Source organism: Diuraphis noxia, unplaced genomic scaffold, assembly GCF_037042655.1.
Source record: "Diuraphis noxia isolate RWA-SAM2 unplaced genomic scaffold, SU_Dnox_SAM2 contig0005, whole genome shotgun sequence".
Taxonomy (NCBI): domain Eukaryota; kingdom Metazoa; phylum Arthropoda; class Insecta; order Hemiptera; family Aphididae; genus Diuraphis; species Diuraphis noxia.
The window spans coordinates 12,146,634-12,156,152 of NW_028301715.1; the positions used below are offsets into that span (position 1 = coordinate 12,146,634).

General features: G+C 29.4%; 1 protein-coding gene across 1 annotated transcript in view; it reads right to left on the reverse strand.

Moving 5' to 3' along the window:
* Positions 1–954, reverse strand: part of Oct-TyrR (Octopamine-Tyramine receptor) — an 85,752-nt gene extending 84,798 nt beyond the window's left edge. Inside the window, exon 1 of the mRNA XM_089229108.1 lies at positions 405–954. The gene's annotated coding sequence lies outside the window, so the exon portion shown is untranslated. The remainder of the gene's footprint in view (positions 1–404) is intronic.
* Positions 955–9,519: the final 8,565 nt, after the last annotated feature.

A 9,519-nucleotide genomic window follows, 5' to 3' on the forward strand; every position in this document is an offset into this window, starting at 1 on the left:
TCCATAATAATATACCGTATCAACTCATTCGTGTGCCGACAGCCAATATAATATTAGTAATTAGTGTAACCACAAAACCAAAAAAAACTTTTTTTGTTATTGTAATCAAAAATCAAATAAGTATCATTTGATTTAGATATTATCATTTATCAATAATTTAATTTTAAAATGTTAAATGATAAGAAAAAAATTAATTTTTGAAATAATTTAAAAAAGGTACATACGGGACGGGTTGTCCAAAATACGAGACAGAAGTGTTATTTTTGAACTTTTGTCGGGACACCGGGACGCTTCATTAAAATACGGGACAATCCCGTAAAATACGAGACGTATGGGATACCTAGTCTAGTGTTTTCGTAATGATATTACGACATAATTATGATAAAACATCGAGTATCACTCACCCGAAACGTGATTAAACGCTCAAGGAGGCTCGAGATTACCGATCTGGACCAAACGGAGCTGCCACCGCGAACCATTCGTCTAAGGAACATCGACGCATACTGAAGTTACCGCCAGTGCGTATAATATTATAATGCAATATGATACGGTGTTTATATATTATTACTGTTATAAATATTGCCGTTGTGATCACGAGACACGGAAACGATTGTTTATTATTAATATTATTATTATTTTTATTATTATTCACCTCTCGTCGAAACGAGCAGCACTTCTGAACGGGAGCACTCCTCCGTGGTAAAGTTACACGACCACCGCACTCGAACGTTCCGTGATTATTGAACTCAAAAACGTAACTTATAATACTTCGCAATAGGTGGAATTGTACGGATATATATCCGGAACTTATACGTAGATAGATACCGCGCGGTCGGGGGATGACGAGTTCATCGGCGAACACGCGCGAACCACCCCGCCCCCCAGTTCGGAAAAACTGGTCGTTTGACGGCGGCGTATGGACGACGACTGATATGAACGGGCGAGCTATGACGGTGGCGGCGGTGGTGACGGTGACGGTCGTGTCGTCTCGACCGCCGCGAGCATCAAATCTCGCGCGCGCCTCCCCGCGGGCGAGTCCTGAAAATGACCGTCGAGGCGTCACGCCATCGTAATAATAATAATAATAATAATAATAATACCATTAAAACACCGGGACAACTGCTGCTGTTGCTCGACCTCCGACCCCCTTCACCTGGACGTGAAATATTAATAACTGCTAACAAACGCCTACCCTGTCCAATCTTACAGCCTATTATCAAGACCATCAATGTAATATCTATAAGAACTCCCACATGCCGAAACTTCGTACGATTTTCCTGTTCGTCGTGTAAAAGCCTCCCGACGTAGTGTTATTATTAGGTGCCATAATCTCTATATCTCTCGCGAATGCACTTAAGTGCAATGTCATGCTATAACTGTGATAATATTATACATACGTGTTTCGTACAAATTTCACGTAGATGACAGTTGTAGTACTTACACATTATTTTATTTTGTGAATCGTATACAAGTACAATTCAGAGGAAGTTTGGATGTGTTCAGGACACCCACCTCCATTCACAGTTTTGAATTCGGTGCCATTATAATATTTTATGCCATTTATGGTTAATATTAGATAAATTCGTCAAACTCGATTAAGTGATAGCTTTTTCATTCCAGAAAAAAAAACAACCGACAGACTTTGATGAATTACTAAATACATAAACACCGAAGACTCATATATTTCAAATTTAACATGAAAAAACACGTCTGACATAATATGCCACGTGGTGTTCAATGTCCATCGAAAAGCTTATAATATTGGTTTTTGTTTTTATTCTCTATAATTTTTTTTTTTTTTTGTTCGTTCGATGCACTCAACAGCTATAAGAACAATATTTCAGGATCAGTTAACAAAATGAGTTTAATAGACCGTAACCCGGAGTTACGATTGACACAACGTACTACAGATTTCAAAATTTTTCTGTGTCACACGCTGTGGATAGAGTTTTCTAAAACTACTTCATAGAAAATTGGCTACATTTTCGCGTATATATTTTATTGTATATTACATATCTGACTAACTATAAGTTGTAAGTCATATATTTTATTAGCATATACAACTTTGGTAGAACAAATTAAAGTAAAGATAATGGCTAGGTATTAATTTATGGTATTTAGAACTGTTCATTTTTATATTATCTTACATCGTCATTTTTTCATTTTAAAAACAATCGTACTTACATTATTTTAATTACAATATTGTTGGCAGTACAGCAATTTCAAAATAATTCCATAAGAGATGATCGTAAATCACAAATATTATGATCAATAATGATCTAAAAATATTGTTTACTTTAAATAAAGTATATATTAAAATTTATGAATAAACTGAAAATACTTTATGTGTTTGTATTCCGGAGACACTATAAGAGATTCATACAAAAATATCAAAACTTTATCGCATATACATGATCGTAGCTATAAAATTCTAATTTATCTAATAAATTATCGTTATTTAGCATTTCTCCTAATAAATAAAATATTTAAAAACAAAATTTTCGTTTTAACTTTTACTTTACAAAATATTATCAATATTTGTTATTCTTTTTATGGTGGATGTGAATGTTTGTCTGTCCTAAAAAAATATTATAATCATATGTTATATCGCAATCTATTTGTTTCATATTTTATAATACTTATGTACATGCGTATATATATATATATATCAATATAAATACTACTATAGTTTCTACATCATCATAGTCCTTTCATATTCTCCCAAAACCTTTTATCATGAATCCATTATCATTGGTATATGCACACAGTTCAATAACATAAAACTACTAGTTCAAATTTCATTTAAGAAACAACTAAATCTTCAAAAAAGTCACCTTATTAATAATTTACAGGAAAAAAGAAGTTATAATATTGACATAAGAAACTTAAACTCTTAAAAGGTACCTAAAATAATTGAAATACTTTAATACTCCAAAATTCAGAATTTGAATAAATTGTTATCATAGAACAACATGAAACATGAGGGTGATCATGTATGGTGTATACCTAATTAATTTTAGAAAATTATTATTTTTGAATGTTGTATACAATATATACATCAAAATTTAATAGATTTTTTTATTATAGGCATAGTTTTTTTCAACCAAAAAAATAATATAGTTTCTTATGAAAAATTGACGATTCCAAAATAAATTAAACTTTATCCTGTTATACATTTATTTTTAAACTTATTTTTTTTCTAATTATTTATTTTTATCTATTACAGTGTAATATACTACATGAGAAAACTTTCAAGATTGGTAAATATAATAAGAAACTTTAAGAGTATATAAGACTAAAATTAATAATAATAACTCTTCCAATCTGAAATATTCAAAAGATTTAAAATCATGAAAAAAGCATTAAAACTGATAAAAATATTCACGTTTTAATGCTAAAAAACACAGAGCCAAGTTGAAGTGACGTAACATAGCATTTTAGTGGGATAAGCAGTTTTATAAACATTAAACAAAACAAGAAATTACATTGATGCATAAAAAAAGAAAAAAAAACAGGAAATTCGGTCTTCTATATTGTAAGTGAAGAGTATATAGCTTCAACCATGGAGTAAGCCACCGTCATGCGTCATACTGGATGTGTTAAATTTTGAAGTCCATGTTAAATCATTACTTAGGTGCAAAACAACGATTTTTATCAGAAACCAGATTCTGTAAATCCAAGAGATATTATAATATTATATAATATTATTTTATATTACTTTTAAAATAACAATTTTAGTTATTTTAATTAAAAATATTACTTGCGGGTACTCGAAACTTTTAACGTATTATACTATTATTATATTCTATACACATAAGGACATTTTCACATGCATTATTTTTGACAAAAATACTACCATATTCCTAAAAATACAATAAATTACTTAAATTTCAATATAAATATATTATCATAAAAAATATTTGATGTCTAATACAGACTGACGCTGATTAGTCTTCGCTCGGATTACTTTTTGTTTGCAATGATTTATCATCGTAGTGACTTAATCATTAACAAGATATACTCGACACCAACTTTAGACTAAGGGAACGTTACCTGCATTCTCCTTTTTTATATATTGAAATTCTACGCTTATGCTTTAGAACATGAAATTGACCATGTTTATGCTGTCATTCAAATTAGTAAAAATATACAAAATGTTATCGATGATAAATATCATGTTTTTAAAATTGATTACACATTTCATAATGCAAATAAGTATTTTAAAAACCAATACTTTCCGATATGATGATAGTTTAGGAACCGTTAACAAAGTTAAAATATATAGCAAGTGATTCACAATTCACGTGAACAATCATAAAAGACAGCCATAAGTCGTACATTGTCATTAAAACTTGAATATTTTGAACAAAGTTCTGCGTCAATTTATACAATATAACTCACAAAATTTCGAATCATATTGTATTTTATATTTTTTATATAATATTCAACAGCTGGAGCTAATATGTTCAAGGGTGAATGATTTTAACGATTTAAGTATACCTATCTATATTAGACATCGTAAACGTCTACCAGCATAGTACATCTAAGCTATAGTCTCATTCAATCGAGCAGTATCGTCTTGGCCTGGAGCGATTTTTTTAGCAAGACCTGTAGTGCTAAACTTTTAAACAGTCTTGAATCGGTTATTTATATTTACTTCCGGTTCGTACGCTTGGAACACTATTGACGTCCTAAATAATACACTACGGCCGTACACGGTCCACCCCCGCCAAAAATTCCTACATCTAGTACAATTCTCCTTAACGTATCATCTGAGTCTATACGGGTTATCAATCTGCGAGTGTGTCATCTTAAAATATATCATAAAATGATAAAAAAAATATGTTATAAAATGCTGCGGCACTCGCATAAATATTTTAAATTAAAATCAGTGTTTTGAAAACGATTCCTCATTAATTAGGTACTATGATCAATTTTGGATATAAAATTTTCGGATGATGAGAAAAATTGAAAAATTTGAAACATTAACTTGTATATATTTATCATCATACGCAGAGAAAGTTATTTATTACTTGTTGACTAAAATTAAAATGATGTATTAAAGATTTAAAAAAAATATATTTAAATAAATATATAAATTCCTTTATATATTTTTTATTTAAAAAAATTTGAGTTACCTGTTTTTGATCGAAACAAGACCAGAGAAAATAATTTATTAAAACCACCGCATTCATCATTCACATATACATATTCACACATATGTCGTATAAATGATAGTTTTCGAATCTTTATTTTTGAATTAAATAATCTATAGAGTTTTTTTAAAATAAAGTATAGGTAAGTTATAATATTATAAATAAGTTTGGCCGGAATTCTCAAAGGATGAAACTGCCTATTGCCAACACTCTTGATTTATTGGAATTAAAAAAAATAAATATTCAATATAATATTGCAGACAGGTACTATAACTTGTGTTATCTGAGCACAACTCTTATCGATACCTACTTGATTTTATATAGCTTATAATATTTATTCATCTCAACATATTGTATTATATTGTATTGTTATGTCTTTTAGCTATCTTTATTCATAGCTTGAAATTTAAAATGCACTTTAACATGGTTTGAAAATTTTTTCAATTTATATAATAAGTATCTATCATATGCACTTTTACAATTAGTCAGCCAGTAGGGTTCTGGAAGACGCAGACGAAAAGCTAAACTGTTGAAAGTAGTGAATTCTATAATCTATCTAGAATAAAGATACCTACTGCACCATAAATAAGTTCAATTACGTTAAAATATCATTTTTTTCCCCAAAATTATTCGATTGCATATGTCTTTATGTTTATTAACACACGCATATGCAGTTTTTTTATATGTAACAAAATTTAGGTTTTGAAAATAATGTAATGCTCATTTCGCGTTTTGGGGACATTCCGTGGCTCCTTGCTCCCTTGACTTGACAACATGCAATTTTTTTTGGTGGGGTCAGATAAAATCAAAAGTCTTCCAAAACAAATCATGAATCCTTGATGAGTTGAAAGGCGAGATCACTCAAGTGGTGAGAAAAGTTTCGTAACAGATGGTGACCGACGCGATAGGATCATTTCGCGAGTGCCTGCATCCTCACTTTGTTGCTCAAGAGTGCCATATGCCTGACATTATTTTCAAAACCTAAATTTTGTTACATATAATAAAACTGCATATGCGTATGCATTTTTTGATATATTAAAACATTTTTTACTAAAATTATGAGCATAGCATAATTTTGAAAAACATACGTTTGTTCTGACGGACCCTGTAAAACTATTATATGTTTACAGTTTGATATCATACATTGAGTTATTTATTGCAATCATAGATTTATTCCCTAATTGTTTGTACTTGAATAAGTTTTCGCTTAATTGTCTAAAATATATAAAAGTTTTCTTAGGATCAAAAGTTATTACAAATTGTTAATGAATCAACCTATACGAGTAAGTTTTAATTTCATTACCTACTACACTGTTATATATAATATACTTCCGTTCTCCAGGTCAACCGTATATTAAGTAGTGTGCATGCAATATTTTACTCATTAAAACTGTGAATTCAATGGTAATAAATTGACTAGGGCATGATAAACAAGTGATTCGTTAGACGTCAGAGTTGACAGTCAACATAAAAGAAAAAAAAAACAGTGTTAAAATGAAAGTCAAAGTCAAATCGGTATAATGAAATACGGCCAATATAACAATTAATTATGCTTTGAATAGAATATAATGTTGTTGGTATAATATAGGAATTTAAAAAATATAATATATAAGTAGGGGTATCAATAAGATATGGATTAGTGAAACTTTAAAGAATTAAAAAAAAAAAAACATTAATTTAAAATCTAAAAATATTGAATTGCATTAATGATATATTAATAAGTATTGAAACACGTTAGGGTACAGGTAAATAAGTTAAAAATTGTTGTATATTTGCATTTGCTTGAAGAACGTCAAGTTAGCTGTATCGTAGGTGGATAAAAGGACAACTATGTAAGAATATCAGATAAATTATAAAATGTATTGTCACTTTCCGGTACGATCACCAGTTTATTATGATATGCACGACAGTAAAGTCAATATGGGCCAAGTCGAATTTACAGACATTTTTCTGGTCATCCAGGTATGGCAAATTCTTATCAGGTTAAGTATGGATAAAATAATAATAAAAATTAATGAAAATGAATAGCGAATATGTTAAAAACCAACTGAAGTTTATATTTTCATAATTTTAGTACGATAGTTAATCTCAACCGAATTCAAGCCGAAGATTAAAATTATATATATTTATTATACATATATTATTTGTATAATAATGTAATTATGTGCGCCTAAGCCATCATATCTTTACTAACAAATTGGATGTTTCAAAATGGTTTTTATAACGAGTCAGTGGTAGCATAAAAATAATAATCGTCAAGGTCCATCATAGTTCATACTTATAATAATATAACGAGTGGTGCTTTACGTATCCTTATCCTTGACTGTTAAGTGTCAATGTCTCGGATATGTATCTAAGATTTACCATTAGTAGTAATTAGCGGGGTTGATTGGGATTTCACTAAAGAACGTTGAACAAGTCACTATAGTCGAAGACGCATTGTAGTTCGTAAGTTCGTAATTTTTGGCATTTGATGCCGGTAAACATTGATCAAAAAGTGTCTGTATCAATGTGAGGTGTGGTGTAGATCTATGGTTGTACGTAAGTACTTGAAAGTTTTACGTTTTTGTTCGTAATAAACATAAGGCTGAGTACTTCAAGTAGGTATATCAGTATATGCTAACATCACCCTCTAAAATCTTATCCTACATAAACTAATTGACACTAACAAACCATGAAAATTTGAACGGGATAGTTTGCACAGCTTAGTAAGTTGTCTTACACTCGTCCACCTTCAATACGTTTTTAGGTCAGGCTACGGCAGATAGACTAAATTATAATGATGATTTTAAAAATATAAGAAAATGTTTAGTAGTCTTTGTGTGAGCGGATAAATAATTAATGATTAACGCATTTTGTTATTACTAACAAAATATAAAACGGTTTAACATTATAAACTGACAAACTAGAAACTGAAAATTCCGACAAACAACAAAACACCAGTTATTGGAACGTTGTGTGCAGCTTATTAATTATTTTACGACCGTGAATTAAATATTGGTGATGGAAACTATTGCATTCACATTTGATAAACTAGTCACAATTTAATATTATGTATAAAAACAATTTTTATTATTTATTTGACACTGAACGAATTTAACTCTGAAATAAATAGTGGACATGGCAAAAAAAAATATTAATCAGGTGATATTAAAAACCATTTGGACCGATAGAAGTGAAAACAAACATTTTTGTGAAACAAGCTAAACATTGATTAGGCGAATTGAAAATATAACATACCACATATAATGACCGAAAAAACTAAAAACACATAATTGAAAAACAATTACATTCTTTGATAAGTTCAGTATAATAAGACCGAGAAGTAAAACAAAAGTCTCAATTAAAATTGTAGCCGGGAACATTCACGTTGTATTGACATATATATATATATATATACGTATTATAAAACATGCTATTGCTGTATGTTTTATTACAAATTTTTACTTTTAATAGATAATCATTATTACCTTTTCAATTACGTGGAATTATGGTGCCCGTGTATGGTAAATTAATTTTAACAATCACTAAACGGATCACGTAAAAGAAAACAAACAGTAATCAGTAACCGTCATGTTATTAGAGCTTAATATTGTTCTATGATATTATGTTTACGAAACTATAGTGTACCTAATTAGTTATCGTATGATATCCGGATAAAGGTTATAAATTATATTGTTCACCATAACCACTAATTTGCGAGCGGACTAGATAATATTATTAATTAATGTAAAATGTAAATTCTCTTTCTTAAAATCGTCAATATAAAAATTGGAAAAAGTAAACGCTTATTATGCCTGTTAAGTATTGGAAAGTATATTGTCAAATTATCAAAGCCCTCAATAAATTAATCGTGTATGAAAATATTTATCTTTAAATAAATATAAACAATTTAAATCAATAAAACATTAAAACATAATGAAAACCTTTGAATAAAAGTTCTAATAAAAGAACTGTGCGATTAAGGTTGCACAGGAACCTATAACGAGTGGACTGTTTAGTTAGGTGGGCATGAGGTAGTACAAACTACAAAGTAATAAATTAAAAACTATTGTGTAAGAGGGTGTGTTACGATTGCGTATGATACGATTGCGTATGGACCTTTTTCATTATAACGATGGCGTTCATTCTACCTACCAATACTTAGTGCAACGTTGCCGTTGTTCAAAATTGTGAAAATTTGTAATATAACTTATTTTAGGAAACGATTGCTTATATTTGATACAATTTCATAAACGTTACCGAGACTATTATTTCCAGGCTATGTATTAAATAATTATATACAACCAAATTGTGTATTTCCAACCAATATATACATATAGGCTGAAGAACCTTCAATAAATAAAAGGTATCATATTTTATA